The sequence below is a fragment of the Phascolarctos cinereus genome, unplaced genomic scaffold, assembly GCF_003287225.1.
Source record: "Phascolarctos cinereus isolate Bilbo 61053 unplaced genomic scaffold, phaCin_HiC Scaffold_2;HRSCAF=192, whole genome shotgun sequence".
Lineage (NCBI taxonomy): Eukaryota > Metazoa > Chordata > Mammalia > Diprotodontia > Phascolarctidae > Phascolarctos > Phascolarctos cinereus.
In genome coordinates this window covers 328,777,521-328,794,497 of record NW_027555625.1, presented here as the reverse complement: position 1 = coordinate 328,794,497, position 16,977 = coordinate 328,777,521, and the positions used below count along the sequence as shown (strand labels likewise).

At 34.6% G+C, this 16,977-nt stretch overlaps 1 pseudogene; it reads left to right on the top strand.

The window, feature by feature from the left end:
* Positions 1-3,547: 3,547 nt before the first annotated feature.
* LOC110216802 (large ribosomal subunit protein bL12m pseudogene) lies at positions 3,548-4,241 on the top strand (annotated as a pseudogene).
* The last annotated feature ends 12,736 nt before the right edge of the window (positions 4,242-16,977 follow it).

Here is a 16,977-nt window from a genome sequence, read left to right as displayed (position 1 = left end):
AATACTGCTTCGACAGTCCGAGGAGCTGGGTTCATATTCCAGCTCTGATACTTACTACCTGTGCAACTATGGGTGAGTTGCATTATCTCTTTCCTTATCTGTAAAATGAGGAGATAGGGTCAGATGACTGCTAAAATCCTTGATAGTTCTAAATCAGTCATCCCATCATCTTTATTTCATGTTACTCGCCTTTACATAATCTCCCTTTTAGCCTAACAAGATGATTAACTCTTCCCTGAATTTGGCATTTCAACTCCCACAACCACAAGCACAAGCCATCCTCCTGCACTAGGATGTCTTCCCTCATCTCTGAGGATCTTCTATCTTCCAGACACAGCTCAGGTGCTTACTATTCTTTGAAGATTTCCCTCTCAGTATTCTCTCTCCTCAAATCACCTTCTATCTCCTGATCAGTATTATTGTATTCACCAGTACAGGGTAAACTCTGGGAAGGCAGAGATTGTTTCATTTTTTTCTTTGTGGTTCAGCGCCTTGCATGCTTAAAAGGTTCGTTGGATTGAATTGATCTTGGTCTTCCAATGTAAGTGTGTTGGATGATCTAGGGTTACACTTCAAAGCAAATAACAGAACGTACTTCACAGCATTTCACAATTAGAAGGGGGTTCAGCAGTCATCTAGTTCTGCCATACTTGGATGGGAATTCCCTCCAAGACACCTCCAAGTGTTCATCGAGCCACCGCTCAAAGACTTCAAGTGAAGGAGAACTCACCACTTTTCAGAGCATCCAATTCCATTTCTGGACAGGTCTAATTATAAGGAAGTCTTTTCTTATGTAGGAGTGTGCAGAGACCCTACGTTTCCACATAGTGATTGGGACCCAGACAACCCCCCACTTTAGAGAAATTTTTCTGGAATTAAATCACCTCCCAGAAGCCTGTGGGTGGGCTCAGTCTGTACCATGGCAATGTCACCTAGTTTATACTGTGATTGGGTAGGCTTGTTGTTAACCAAATGTAGAGCTGGCTGTATGGATTCAGCTGCGAAGGGTCTCAGAAATGGTGGCAGCCATGTCCAGACCATGTTAAGGCTATGGATGCAAGACAAGTTATCTATCATAGGGAGTGGAGATGGTAGAGACACAGAGAGAAGCAGCAAAAATGTTCCCTTCCAATATCCAAGAGAAGGTAACAGTTCTCCTGGGATTGCTGCTGTACTGACAAAAACAGTACTGTATCTGCTATGCTAAGAAGCCTCTGTTCCCAACACTGCTGCTGGGGAGAACTGGAAGGAGAGGTAACTAAGGAGAACTGCGGAGCACACTAGTCACTTTCACCTTGCTGTGTTTAGACTGGGTCCCTCTCCTGCCATTTTGGGTAGACAGAGAAGTTAACTGGGAGTTGACTAGCACTCTCAGGAGACATTTGGGATGGCAGCTATTTGGGAATGAGTGCCAAGAGCATTTCATACTTGATCCAATTGTTTCTTATTACATCATCCTGTTTTAATTAAGTGTATTTGCTTTGAATTCATGCATCATCTGGTTTGGTCTGGTATGGAGAGAATAGTAATGAGGAGCTTGGAGCTATGGATTTGAATCAGTGTGGAACCAATGAACTTGAGTGTGGTTAAAAAGAAGGGCTAATCTAGGGGGACTGGGGAACACTATATAGAGTGGAAATCTGTCTTTGCAAATTCTGCTCCCAGTTCTCGACTTCTGGGGTCTAGTTTAAGCTTAAGACCTCCTCTAAATGAAATCCTTTTAAACACTTAAAGCAGCTATCATATTCCTGACTAAGCCTTCCCTTCTCTAGGTAAAATATTACCAAGTTACCTTGATTGGTTTTCATATGGAATGGTTTTCACTCTCCTGTCCATAGTAATAATAGTTAGTATTTATATAGAGTTTTAAGACTTGCAAAGCATTTTACGCATCTTATTTCATTTGATGTACACAACAATTATTATTACCCTCATTTTACAGATGGAGAAACTGAAACTGAGAAAAGTTGAAAGACTTGCCCAGGGTTACACAGATGGTAAGTGTTTGAGGCAGGATTATGAATTCAGGTCTTCCTGACTCCAAGTCCAATACTCAATGTACTGCACCAGTTAGCTGCCTCCTTCTAGCATGTCAATCTCTTTCTTAAAATATACCAAGAACTTATATCAAACATATGTCAAATGTGTTCTGAACAGGGAAGAGAACAATGGGAATTTACCCTCTTCATTCCAGACAATACAATAACATACTAAATATTTATCAAGCACCTACTATGTGCCATGCACAAGGCACATAAGGCAGCTAGGTGGTAAAGTAGATCGTATACCAGACCTGGAGTCAGGAAGCCTTATCTTCATAAGTTCAAATCCAGCCTCAGACACTTATTAGCTGTGTGACCCTGGGCAAGTCACTTAACCTTGTTTGCCTCAGTTTCCTCCTCTGTAAAATGAGCTGGAGAAGGAAATGGCAAACCACTCCAGTATCTTTGCCAAGAAAACCCCAGATGGGGTCACAAAGAGTGGAACATAACTGAACTCCTCTACAATTTTTTATTTCCATCAAGCTGTCTTCGTAACATATTCTCAACTTTCCTAATTCCATGACTTTGCTCCTGCTATTACTTCCACCTAGAATACCTTTCCCACTTTTTAGCTCAAATATTTTCTTCCCTCTAGTGCCTTCTCTTATCTTCCACTCACAACAGAACCCTCATTTGCATCTTTCTTAGGTACTTATCCCATTCTTCCAGGTATTACATTTCTGTGTGCACATTGTATCCCCTGTACTAGATTGTAAGATCTATGAGGACATTATTTTTGGCTAATCCATTTTGTGCCACCATTAGTAACATACACAGGACTCTTAAAATAGTACTACAAGGCTCCAGTAAAGTTGTGAGTTTATTCATGTGGATATTTCCTCCATAACAGAGACTAAAATCTATCCATGACTACCCATCCCATGTGATACTAGTTCATAATCTACATACCATGACTTTGCTATAGGGAGTTTACTCAATATGCTGAGGACTGTCTTTACTTAAATTGTATATATACGTGTGCATACGTATTTACATATATTCTCTGATGAATGTATACATCATGATATATTATAAATTTTATTTATTTTATATATGTTTATGTACATGTATATATCCCTAATTTTTGCATAGATATTCATTATGAATGTATTCATTAGAAGTAATTGCAAGATTCACTGGCAAACAGGATGGAAAATTACTGGATAGTATGATTTGGGACACAGGGAAATTTCTACTTTTGTCATAATCTTCCTCATTAATCGATACTTCTAAGAGTCAGATACCATGTCTAAAAAAGGAAGAAGTCAAGATCTACAAAAGCAATAACAGAAATTAGAAGAGGAAATTTAAACTTGCTACTTTAGAAACCGTAATTCTATGACCAACAATGAAGCTAAAGAAAGAATAAATAAGTATACGGACCATGAATTAAAGAATAAAAGTTTAGGATAGGTAGAATGGCAAGAGAATTAATGAAAATAACAAGGTAAAAAATCCTTATAGAAAAGTTTAAAGAAAAAACCTTAATACTTGCGCCCACCGCAATGCTGGCTGCGGCTGCTCACCCCCTGCGGGGGACCTGTTTGAGGATCCTGCCCCGGCCCTGCTCCAGACCAGGCTACCATTATTGGGTGTTTGTGCCCTGAGGCTAATGAGAAGCAGCTGTCATCAAAGAAGAAGTGAAACTCTGCCTGGAGCTACTCTGGACAACCACCCCAAGGAGTACCCTCCTAAGATTCAGCAGTTAGTACAGGACATCGCTGGCCTCACTCTACTGGAAATCTCTGATCTCAACGAGTTATTGAAGAAAACACTGAAGATCCAGGATGTGGGGCTGGTGCCAATGGGTAGCATGGTACGAGGTGCTGCTACTGCAAAGGTAGCCCCTGAGGCAGCAGACGAGGAAGAGGCACCCAAGCAAAACACATTTCACTGTTCGACTGACAGAAGCCAAGCCTGTGGATAAAGTGAAACTAATCAAGGAAGTAAAGAATTACATCCAAGGCATAAATCTTGTTCAGGCAAAGAAGCTGGTAGAGTCCTTACCACAGGAAATCAAAGCCAATGTTGCCCAATCAGAAGCAGAGAAGATTAAAGCAGCCTTGGAAGCAGCTGGCGGCACTGTGATTTTGGAGTAGGAATTTGGGGTTCTGAAGGACTTGTGCAAAGTGGGGCTTACTCTAGTCCAGCCTGACCACTTGGGCAGTAGCCCCATGTGTATTACTGCCTGCAGACCCGAACAGATGCGTTTAACCAGTGTGGGTCGTTTGAGTGAGAACTTTCTCAGCTTTTCAGGGGAGGCCCATCTGTCCCAGGCCCTTTTAAAAGGCTACTGTGAAGAAGGACTCTGTGAAACATAAGAGTGGGGAACAAGTTTGTTCGAACAGTAGTCTATGAGGAAAATATATTATTACCCATACTTCCAGTGTGTTTAGAATCGTGTGCTGAAGACCAAAGACAGGCAGCCAAGAATTGACACAGCAATATCTTAAACTACTGAAGTTGGATGTTGTGGGGGATAACTTAGGTTTGTAGGGTGGTCTAGGCCCTAAGTCTCCCTGCTTGTCCTCTTTGTTGTGGTGCCAGGTAAATACTGTATTTCTCAAGTCCTTAAAGAAAGGTACTTCCTTCATTGTCATTTTTACCAAAAAAGAAAAGAAAAGAAAAAGCCTTAATAAACAAAAGAAGTTAGAGGGAAAAAGGGTGGGGCAGAGTGGGGATTCTGAATTAACCACTTAACTCAGAGGGGAAAAAGGAAGATTTAGATGACCAAATAACGAGAAAGGAAAAGATATGAATAAGTTAAATAAAACACCAAAACTAAGGAAAGGATTGACAGGAGGAAATAGGGTTGAAGGTGAGAGGAAGAAAGCCTGTGGGGAGGGAGTTTCCCTGAAATATATTAAGCAAAACTAACAATAGGGACAAAGTACTGACTTAAAAAGAAGAAGGGAATGAAAATAACAACAGGAGGGAGACAGAAGAATATCAGGACAACTCTTAAATTTAAATATGAAAGGATTAAACCATCCAACAATATCAAAGAGATTGGATAAGAAAACAAAACTCATAATCCATCGCTTCCAAGAAATACAAAGAAAAAGCAAAGACATACATAGAATAAATATAAGCAGGTAAAATAAAATTTACTATTCATCAGGTGAATTTCCCAAAGCCACAACTGTACTCATGTTTTCAGATAAAGCAAAAACAAAAATTCACAACATGGAGATAAATAAGGAAATTACACTAAGGAACTACTGAAAATAGTCTTTTGACTTTGATTTTTTTCTCTTTCTCTCTCTTCTTTTTTTTTTTTTGAGATTGGGTCTCCCTATCTCACCCAAGCTGGAAGTGCAGGGGCCACACACAGGCCCAACTCCAACACTGATTGTCATGGAAGATTTGACCTGCTCTGTTTTTCCAACCCGCACCCTTTGCACCTCTTTAGGAAGCCTGCTTGCCCTCTAATCCAAGGGGGCTCACCATATTGGTGCGAGACTCAGTGCAGACACCCAATCAGCTTTAGCCATACTACATCTCAGAACTCCCACATTCAAAGGATCCACAGCCCCAGCCTCTCTGGTAATGAGAACTACAGGATTACATGAACACACCCACCTTGTTTCTATGCATTTTCACTGGTTGTCTTCTATGCCTGGAATTTTCCCTCTTCTCATCTCTACCTCCTGGCTAGAGGATTCTTAGCTAAAATTCAAGCTTCTACAAGAAGCCTTTCCCAGTCTTTAATATTAATGCCTCCCCTCTGAGATTATCCTCAATTTGTCCTATACATATTTTGTTTGTACATAGTTGTTTGAATGTTATCTCTTCCATTAGACTGTGAGCTCCTTGAGGGCAGGGACTATTTTTGCCTTTCTTTGGATCCCCAGAACTTATCAGAGTTCTGGGCACATAGTAAGCCCTTAAAGAATAATTGTTGACTTGGTTCTCGTAGAGATGGACAAATCTGACAGAAAAGGAGAAATATGGAATTGAACAAACTGCTGGAGAAATAAAAGCTAAAAGACCTATGGTATCTTTTAAATGGGTCTATTAAAGAATATATATGCACATATTCTTTAATAGACCCACATATTTCTATATATAATAGACACACACATATATATTTCTCCATACCACATGTAACTTTTACAAAAAAGGAGAGGATTAATGAGTTGAATATGTATTGAAAAAATTTAGAAATATGACAAATAAACCAAAAATAAATACAAAAGCATTTTGTCTTCAAATATACAAGTCTTGAAAATGAGAGGTAGAAAATAGACAAACTGGAAACCAAAAAGGCTACAGAAATGATAAATAAAACCAAAAGGTAGTTCTTGGAAAAGATTAATATGAATTTATAAAGCTTTAGTCAATTTGATTTTTTAAAAAGAGGACAGAAAATCAAAGCAACAAAATAAAGCATTAACGAGAATTACAACAAAATTACAACAGAACCAGAAGAAACAAAAATAATTACTAGAACTTTGCACAGATATATCCTTATGAATTTGAGAACACAAAAGAAATAGAGGATTAACTCAAAAAACAGAAATTACTCAACTAACAGAGCACCAAATAGAAATCTTAAACAATCTAACCTCAAAAAAAGAAAGAAAGAAAGAAAAGAAATAGTACTAGCTGTAAAGGAATTAACAACAACTCGTGGTCTTCACGGATTTATAGAAGAATACTATCAGACTTTTAAAAAACAATAACAATCCTACAAAAAAATTATTCTCAAGAATTCCTTTCTAATAGCTAAAGAAGGTAATGACAAAGCACAGATGAAGAGCTACAGATGATAGGATTAATAAATACAGATTAAAAAGTTTTAAATAAAATCCTGTCAAAGAGAAAAGAAAAATCCTGTCAAAAGAAAAGTATCCAAATTCATCATAAACAAGTTGGATTTATATCAGGAATACAAGAATGGTTCAACATTTGGAAAAAGTCGACATAATCATATTAAGAACAAAAACATACAAAACCTCATGATTATCTCAACAGATAATAGAAAAAGCCTTTGAAAAGTACAACACTCATTTATGTTAAAAATCTTGTAAGACACAGACAAAGAAGACATTTTTTAGTACAATAAACAGTATCTAACCAAGACAAAAATCAAGCATCATATGCAATGGCAAGCCACTAGAAGCTTTCTCCAAAAAAACAGTATTTTTATTTATACACTGTTATTTAGTATAGTTCTATAAATGCTAGCAACAGCAATAAGATAAGAGAAAATAATTAAAAGCATAAAAACTGGGAAACGGGAGATAAAACTATGTCTATTTCGTGATGACATGATGGTTTTTGTAGCAAATCCTAGTGAATCAGCAAAGAAACTGACAACAGCTTTAGCATGGTCAGCCTACAAAATAAACACACAAAAATTAAAAACATTTCTATATTACGAAGGTATAATCCAAGAGGCAATAATAGAAAGAGAAATCTTATTTTTAAAAAACCCACAAGATACATAAACTTTTTGGGTGTCATTCTATCAAAGCACACTGAATACTTAGTAACAGTTCAATTATGAAATGTTCCTTGTGGAAATTAAAACTTAAGTAGCTGAGTAAAATTTAATGCTCATAGCTGCAGCATGCCAATATAATAAAAATGACTACTATCAAATTTATATTTTTAATGCTATGCCAATCAAACTACTAAAGGGATACTTTACTCAGCTAAATAAATTAATAATAAAATCCACTGGAAGGAACAAAGATCTAGATTATCAAGGGAAATCATGAGAAATAAAAGCAATGAAGGATAAGCAGTAATTACAGACCTCAAAACAAATTATAAAGCAATGATGATCAAAAGCATCTGGTATTGTTTAACAAAACAGGAAAGTAGAGCAATGAAACCAGGTAGACAAGGAAGAATGAAAAAATAATGGATATCAATAATCCAGTGTTTGATAAACCAGAAAACATTAACTACTTAGGAAAGGACTTCCTATTTGGTAACAATTACTGGAAAAACTAGAAGGCAATCTGGAAGAAATATGGTATATTCCACAATGAATTCAAATGGATATGACTTGGATATTAAAGATCACATCATTAAAAAATTAGAAGAGAAATGATAATAAATTTTTCATAGCTATGAGTAAGAGATAAATACTTAAACAAGAGATCCAGACAATTCTAAAAAATAAAATACATAATTTTTATTGTATGAAATTCAAATGCTTTTGCAACAAATACTCAGGAAGGAAGGACAATCTAGAAAAAGAGAAGCAAAAAACCACATCAAAAGAAAACATGCACTAACTGATCTTGAAGACTGTTTGCAGAGACAACTTAAAGATCACAGGTCTCCTAGAAGAACATGACAAGACAAAAAACCTGAACACTGTAATTGCAAGATATAGCACATGAGAACTGTCCAGAATTTCTGAACACAGAAAATAAAATACCAGATAGATAGGTATAGATATCATTCTATACCTATCAGGTTGGCTAAAGTGATGGAAGAGGAAAGTGACAAATGTTGGAGGGGATGTGGAAAAACTGGCACCTTAATTCATTGTTGGTGGATCTGTGAGCTGATCCAACCATTCTGGAAAGCAATCTGGAATTACGCCCAAGGAATTATTAAACTGCCTATGCCCTTTGACCCAGCAGCACCACTGTTAGGTCTGTTTCCCAGAATGACTGGTGAAAAAGAAAAAGAACCTATGTGTTCTGAAACATTTTAGCAGCTCTCTTTGTGGTGGCAAAGAACTGGAAAATGTGGGAATGCCCATCAATTGGGGAATGGCTGAACAAATTATGGCATGTGTTTGTGATGGAATATTACTGTGATATAAGAAATGATGAGCTCAATCATTTTAGAAAAACATGGAAAGACTTGCATGAAATAATGAAGAGCAAAATAAGCAGAACCAAGAGAATGTTGTATGTAGTAACACCAATATTGTTTTAAGAACAATTTTGAGTAACCAAGTCATTCTAACTATTATAAATACCCAGATTAACTGCAAAGGTCTTATGAAGGAAGATGCTATTTCCATCCAAAGAAAGAACTGACAAACATATGCATATATACATATGTATATTTATATTATATATACATGTAGATACATACATATTTGTGTCTAATGGTAGCCATGGGCAGGGGGAGAATAGGGAGGGAGGTGAAAAAGAAAGTTAACAATAACTTGGTTGTATATTTAAAAGGAATAGCAAGTTGTACATAATAAACCTACAGTTTCAAGTGCAATCTTCTTTTTTCTATTCCACTTTGTTATGGAAATGCTTGTTTTATTTCTTAAGTTCAGAGGAAAAATAATTAGAAAAAAATGGAAAAAAACCCCTTTAAATGTGAATGGATCAAACAATTCAGTGAAACAAAAAAGCGTGAAACATTTGTTAAGAAAACAAAATCTCACAATCTATTGCTTAAAAGAAACACATTTTAAAAAAATACAATAAAACTGAGAGGATGGGGGAAAATCACTACATATCAAGTGAATACAAAAAAAGCAGGAATTGTAATCATGTTATCTGACAAAGCAAAAACAAATATTCAAAGAAAAAAAAGACAACTATATTATGTTGAAAGGAACCATAGATACAAACCAATATCAGTAATAAACTTATACTCTCCAAATGTCTTAGTATCCAAATTCATAAAAGAAAGTAACACAATAGTGACAGGAAACTTTAATATTCATCTCTCAGTTTTGGATAAGTAAACAGAAAGATAAAACAAAAGGCAAAATGAACAAATTCCTGGGGAAACTAGAGTCATAAGATTTATGACATCTTCTACATGGGACTGAAAAAGAATATGAATATTTCATAGCATCATATGGAGCTTTTATAAAAACTGACCATGTATTAAGGCACAGAGATATTGCAGACAAATATAAAAAAAGCAGAAATAGCTTGGTCCTTTACAGACCATAACACAATAAAAAGAGTCGTCAGTTCAGAGCCCACAAACAAAAGACAGAGACCCAAATGGAGACTTAACAATGAAATACTAAATAATGAGTGGGTGAAAGAACCAATCATAGAATCAATGAATTATTAGGTGAAAGAAAATGAAAATAGTAAAACAATATACCAAAATTTCGGGGATGGAGCTAAAGCAGTTCCCAGGGGAAAAATCACATCCTTACAAACATACATTAATAAAATAGAAAAAGAGAGGATTAAGAAACTAAACATGCATTTTTTAAAAAAATCAGAAAATTAACAAATAAACAAAGCTAAAATAAGCCCAAAAGAGGAAATACTAAAAATTATAAAGGAAATTGATATATTATAAACAAAAACAATAGAAAAGATAAAACTAAAAGTTGGTTCTTTGAAAAAACTGATAGATTGGATAAATCTTTAGCTAATCTGATTAAAAAGAGAGCATAAAATTAACTCAGTAAAATGGCAAATGAGCAAGATGAAGTTACAGCAAAACCAGAAGAAATAAAAAGAACAATCAGAATATATTATGTAGTTACATGCTAACAAAACTGAGAAAACAAAAGAAATAGAGGAAGACCTTAAAAAACATAAAATATCCAAACTATCAGATCAAATAGAGAACTTAAATAACCCAGTCTCAGAAAAGGAAACAGCTCTAAGTGTAAAGGAATTACCAAAGGGGGTGAAAAAAACTCCTGGTCCTTAGGGACTCACAGGAGAATTCTATCAAACTTTTAAGGAAAAATCAGTGCCCATACTTTACAAATTATTCTCAAAAATTGCGAAAGAAAACACTCTCCCAGAGTCCACTTATGAGACAATTATAATCTTAATACCTAAACCAGGGAAAGATAAAACACAGAAGGAAAGTTTATTACTGACATTGGTTTGTATCTATGGTTCCTTTCAATATAATATGGTTTTCTTGTTTATTTCTTTTTGTTCTTTGAATATTTGTTTTTGCTTTGTCAGACAACATGATTATGATGCCTGCCTTTTTTGTATTCACTTGATACATCGTGATTTTCCCCCATCCTCTCAATTTTATTGTATGTTTTTTTAGAAATGTGTTTCTTTTAAGCAATAGATTGTGAGATTTTGTTTTCTTAACAAATGTTTCACTCTTTTTTGTTTCACTGGATTGTTTGATCCATTCATATTTAAAAGTTTTTTTTCCATTTTTACTCTGAAGTTAAGAAATAAAACAGGTATATCCATAATAAAGTGGAATAGAAAAAAGAAGATTGCACTTGAAACTGTAGGTTTATTATGTACAACTTGCTATTCCTTTTAAATATACAACCAAGTTATTGTGTAACTTTCTTTTTTACCTTGGCCAATATCATTAATGAATATTAACTAAAAAACTTTAAACAAAATTCCATCAGACTACAGCAAGATAAGACAAGAATTACTGAGAAGAATTAATTCATTATGACCAAGTGAGATTTACAGCTGCAATGCAAAGACGATTCAAAAACAATCAACATAATTAATCATATGTGCTAGGTGGAGCAGTAGACAGAGCACCAGCTCTGGAATCAGGAGGATCTGAGTTCAAATCCAGCCTCAGACATTTGATACTTATTAGCTCTATGATCCTGGGCAAGTCACTTAACCCCTATTGCCAAAAACAAACAAACAAACAAAACAAGAAAAAAACCCAAAACATCCCAAACCACAGGATAACCTCAATAAATGCAGAAAAAGCCTTTGATAAAGTATAACAATTTTTTTCTGCTAAAAATCTTACAAAGTATTGACACAGAAGGACTTTAAAATATATTTTTTTAAAAGCATCTATCTAAAAACAAAAGCAGACACCAAATGCAATGGGGATACACTTGAACTTTTACCAATAAATATGGGAATAAAGCAAGGATGCGGACTCTTCTTACTAATATCTTCTGGAAATACTATCAGCAGCAGTAAGACAAGAAAAAGAAGCTAAATGCATACAGATATGTAAAGAGCTGATAAAATTATCCCTGTTTGGGTCTGATGTGATGGAATATTTGGAAAATCCTAGGGAGTCAGCAAAGATACTTTTTTTTGGCTTTTTATTTTTTTAAATTAATTTTTATTGATGTCTTCTGTTTCTTACATCATCATAGTTATCCCCAGTAATTGAAGTCTCTGCTTCAAATGGGGAAAATATACTAATTGAGATAATCAATAGCTTTAGTAACATTGAAGGCTATAAAACAGACCCTCAAAAACCAACTACATTTCTATATAATAATAACAAAACCTAAGAAGCCAAGATAGAAAGGGAGATCCTATTCTAAATAAATATAAAATGCATAAAATATCTGGGGCTCAATCTATCAAAGCATACAAAAAAACTTGTATAGATCCAATGACAAAGTGCTCCTTAAAGAAATAACAACTTAAATCACTAGAGGAATATTCAGTGCTCATGGTGAGGTTGTGTTAATATATAAAAACAACAATGCTACCAAAGCTAATTTACACTATTAAAGCATATGTATTAATAACATTACCAATAGGATACTTTATAAAACTTGGTAAAACAATAACAAGATTCCATTTGGAAAAACAAAAGATGCAGAATATTAAGGAAAATGATGAGAAGAAACAGAGATGAAGGGAGAATAGCACTATCAGATCTGAAATTATATTATAAAGAAGCAGTCATCAAAACTATCTAGTATTTGTTAAAAAATATAGAGATAGATCAATGGAATAGGCTAGACCAGGGAGAATCAGAAGCAACAGAACTCAAGAATCCAGTATTTGATAAAACGCAAAACATAAATTACCTAGAAAAAAATTCCTTATGTGATTAAAAATTACTGGAAAAATTGGAAATCAGTCTGGCAGAAATTAGGCTTATACCAACATCTTATATCTTCACAACAGATTCTAAATGAATAAGTGACTCTAATATTAAAGATCATACTATAAAAAAAATTAGAAGAGCAGACTACATTCATCTCACAGCTATGACAGAACATGTATTTTTAATCAAACGAGATAGAGGCCATTACAAAGATAAAACAGGTGACTTTGATTAGATGAAACTGAGAAAGCTTCTGCTCAGAAAAAATTAATTTGCCTGTGATAAAGGAAGTAGTCAAATGGGAAAAAAAACTTTGTATCAAATAAGGATTTGATATCAAAAATATATAATTTTGTGTACAACTAACAGCCATTCCCCAATAGATATTAGGTCAATGACATGAACAAACAGTTCTCAAAAGAAGAACTGCAAAGAATTAGCAAGCACATGAAAGAATGCTCCAAATCACTAATAATAAGAGATATGCAAATCATAACAGCCCTGAGGTGTCATCTCACACCCTGGAAACTGGCAATAATTAACATTAGAAAGTTTGCAGGACCGGTACAATAACACACTGTTGGTGGAGCTGTGAAATGGTAGGACTGTTCTGGAAGGCTATTTGGAATTACGCAAATAAAATACCTAAAATGTTCATACGCTCTGAACCTTTGAATAAGAAGAATATCCCAAGTACGCCTACAGGAGCACTTTTTGTAATAGCAAAAAATGGGAAACAAAGTAAATGTTTATCAGTTGTGGAATGGCTAAACAAATTGTGGTACATACATATAATGGAATATTACTGTGCTGTAAGAAATCACATATGTGATGAATACAGAGAAGTACAGAAAGATCTAAATGAACTGATGCAGAGTGAGGTAAGCAGAGCCAAGAAAACAATACATATAGTAATGACAACGAAAATTAAAAAAAAAACAACCACATCCTCAAAAAATCATAAATGATGTAATGAAATTATGTAGATTAAGCACGACTTAATGAAGAGATATGAGAGGACACCCCCAAGTCATCCCTTTGTGGAGAGGGGAGACCCACTGGTATTATACATTGCACATATTTTTGGATTTTTCCAATATCCATCATTTGTGCTGTTTTTTTTTTCTTTTTAAAAAAATACTATTTGTTATATGAGATGGTTCTCTGGGATGGGGAGGAATTCTTGGCATAACTATCATGATGTCAGAAACAGAAGACATCAATAAAATCTTATTTTTTATGTAAAGAAAAATAAAGTCGCTAAAATGCCTATAACCTTTGACCTAGTGATTGTACTGCTGGTCACATACCCCAGAGAAGTCACATATATGTATGTGTATTTATACATACATATATACATATATGCATGTGTGTGACATAAACCAAAATATTTACAACAGCACTTTTTGTGGTAGCAACAAACATGAAATAAAGCAGATGCTACCATCAATTAGTGAATGGCTAAACAAACCGGTACATGAATGTAATGGGATATTACTGTGCTATGAGAAATGATGAATATGATGAATACAGAGAAGCATAAAAAGATTTACGTAAACTGATGGAAAATTAACTAAGTAGAACAAAGAAAAAAATAATCATAAAACAATTGAAACTGTTTCAATAAAGTGAACAAAATTATGAAGAAAAAGCTTGGCCCCAAAGAAGGAATATGAAGAGACACCTCCCCACAACTCTTTCATAATGGTAGCAGTTTCCAGGTGTGGATCATTGCCTGTAATGTCAGATTTTTTTCTTTTTTTCAATAATTGATTGGTTTTGCTGAAAATTTCCCCTCCTCTTCCTTTTTAAAAAAGGGGAAGAAGTGGGAGAAGGGAGAGCTGGGTGATGAAAAAAAATGATATTAATAAAGATCTACTAAAATTATTTGGAACTGGTTAAAAAAAACTGAAAAGCTGTTCATTAGCTGGGGTGTTCGGGTTTACTGAATAAAAGACACATAAGCTTGCACACTTAAGTGTTTTGTTCAGTAAACCCAAAGACCCTACCTACTGTGGTAAGGACTCATTTGACAAAAATTGTTGAGGAAACTGCCAAAGTAGTCTAGCAGAAACTATTTATAGGCCAATACTTCACACACTTTATTAGGATAACCTGAAAATGGGTACATGATTTAGACATAAAAGGTGACATTATAAGTAAATTAGTGGAACAAGGAAGAAATAACCTTTCAGTTCTATGGATATGGAAGGAGTTCATGCCTAAACAAGTGATAGAGACTATCACATAAGACAAAATGGGCAATTTTGATTATATAAAGTTAAAAAGTTTTTACCCAAATAAATTGAATACAGCTAGAATTAGGAAGGAAACAGTGCACTGAAGGAAAAAAAATCTTTACATTAAGTTTCTTTGACAAAGGTCTCATTTCCAAGATATATAAGGAAATTGCTCAGATGTATAAGATTAAGGCCATTCTGAAATGGACAAATTGTAAAAGTTTACGAACATCAGTTTTCAAAGGAATTTAGAAATCATAAGCCATCAACAGTCACGAAAAAATGGTCCAAACCACTAATAGAGATGCAAATTAAATGACTCTGGGGCCCTTTACCTCCCCCCCATCAACTGGTAAAGTTGGCAAAAATGGAAGATGGCAAATGTTGGAGCAGCTGTGGGAAAACAGACTCAGATATACAAGATTGGTGGAGTTGTTAGTCCAACTATTCTTTTTTTTTTTGAATACTTCCAAGTGTTTTTTTTTAATAGAAATGAGTGTTGAACTTCATCAAAAGCTTTTTCTTCATCTATTAAGATTAAAAAAACCCTTTTATTATTGACTTAATCAATTATGTTAAGTTTTCCTTATGTTTCACCATTTCTGTATTCCTGGCATAAATCCCCATTTGATTTTAATGTATAATCTTTGTAACACAGTGTTATAATCTTTTAGCTAATATTTTATTTAGGGTTTTTGCATCCATGTTCATTAATGAAATTCACCTATAATTTTTAAATTCTGTTTTTACTATTCCTGGTTTAGGTATCAATATAATGTTTTATAAAAGGAGTTTGGTAGGATCCCTTCTTTGTCTATTATTCCAAATAATTAATTTAATACTGGAATTAGTTGATCTTTAAATGTTTGATAGAATTCACTTGTAAATCCATCTGGTCCTGGTGCTTTTTTCTTTATTTTTAGTTTTCAACAATCACTTCCACAAGCTTTTGAGTTTTAAATTTTCTCTCCCTCCCTCCCCACCTCCCAGTCAACTATTCTTGTTTTTGTTTTTTTTTTGCTTAGGCAATCGTGGTTAAGTGACTTGCCCTGGGTTCCACAGCTCATAATTGTCAAGTGTCAGAGGCCGCACTTGAACTCAGGTCCTCTTCACTCCAAGGCCAGAGCTCTATCCACTGTGCGACCTAGCTGCCCCCAGTCCAACTATTCTTAAAAGCAATTTGGAACTATGCCGCAAAAATCACTAAACTAGGCAAACCCTTTCATCCACTGATACCACTACTAGGTCTATATCCCAAAGTAAACAAGGAAAGAAATAAAAAATCCATATATTCGTAAATTTTTATAGTAACCCTTTCCGTAATGGCAAAGAACTAGAAATTAAAGAGAGATCCATCAACTGGGGAATGGCCGAACAAATCACAGTACATGAATATAATGGAAAATTATTGTAATGTAAGAAATGATGACAAGGACAGTTTCAGAGAAATCTGGATTAGCTATATGAACTGATGTAGAATGAAGTGAGCTGAATCAGAGAACAATTTATAACACAATAATATTGTAAAGACAAACAACTTTGACATAAAGGGTGATACCACAAGCAAATCAGGAGAGCAAAGAATAGTTTACCTATCAGATTCATGAGAAGGGAAGAATTTATGACCAAACAAGAGATAGAGAGCATTACAAAATACAAAACAGACAATTTTGCTTATATTCAATTAAAAACAAAACCAATGCAACCAAAATTGGTAGGAAAGCAGGAAGCTGGGGAACAATTTTTATAGCAAGTGTCTCTGATAAAGGCCTCATTTCTCAAATATACAGAGAACTCAGGCAAATTATAAGAACACAAGTCATTCCCCAATTGATAAAATGGTCAAAGGATATAAACAGGCAGCTTTCAAATGAAGAAATCAAAGCTATCTATAATCATATGAAAAAATGCTCTAAATCACTATGGATAAGAGAAATGCAAATTAAAACAACTCTTAGGTACCTCACAACTATCAGGTTGGC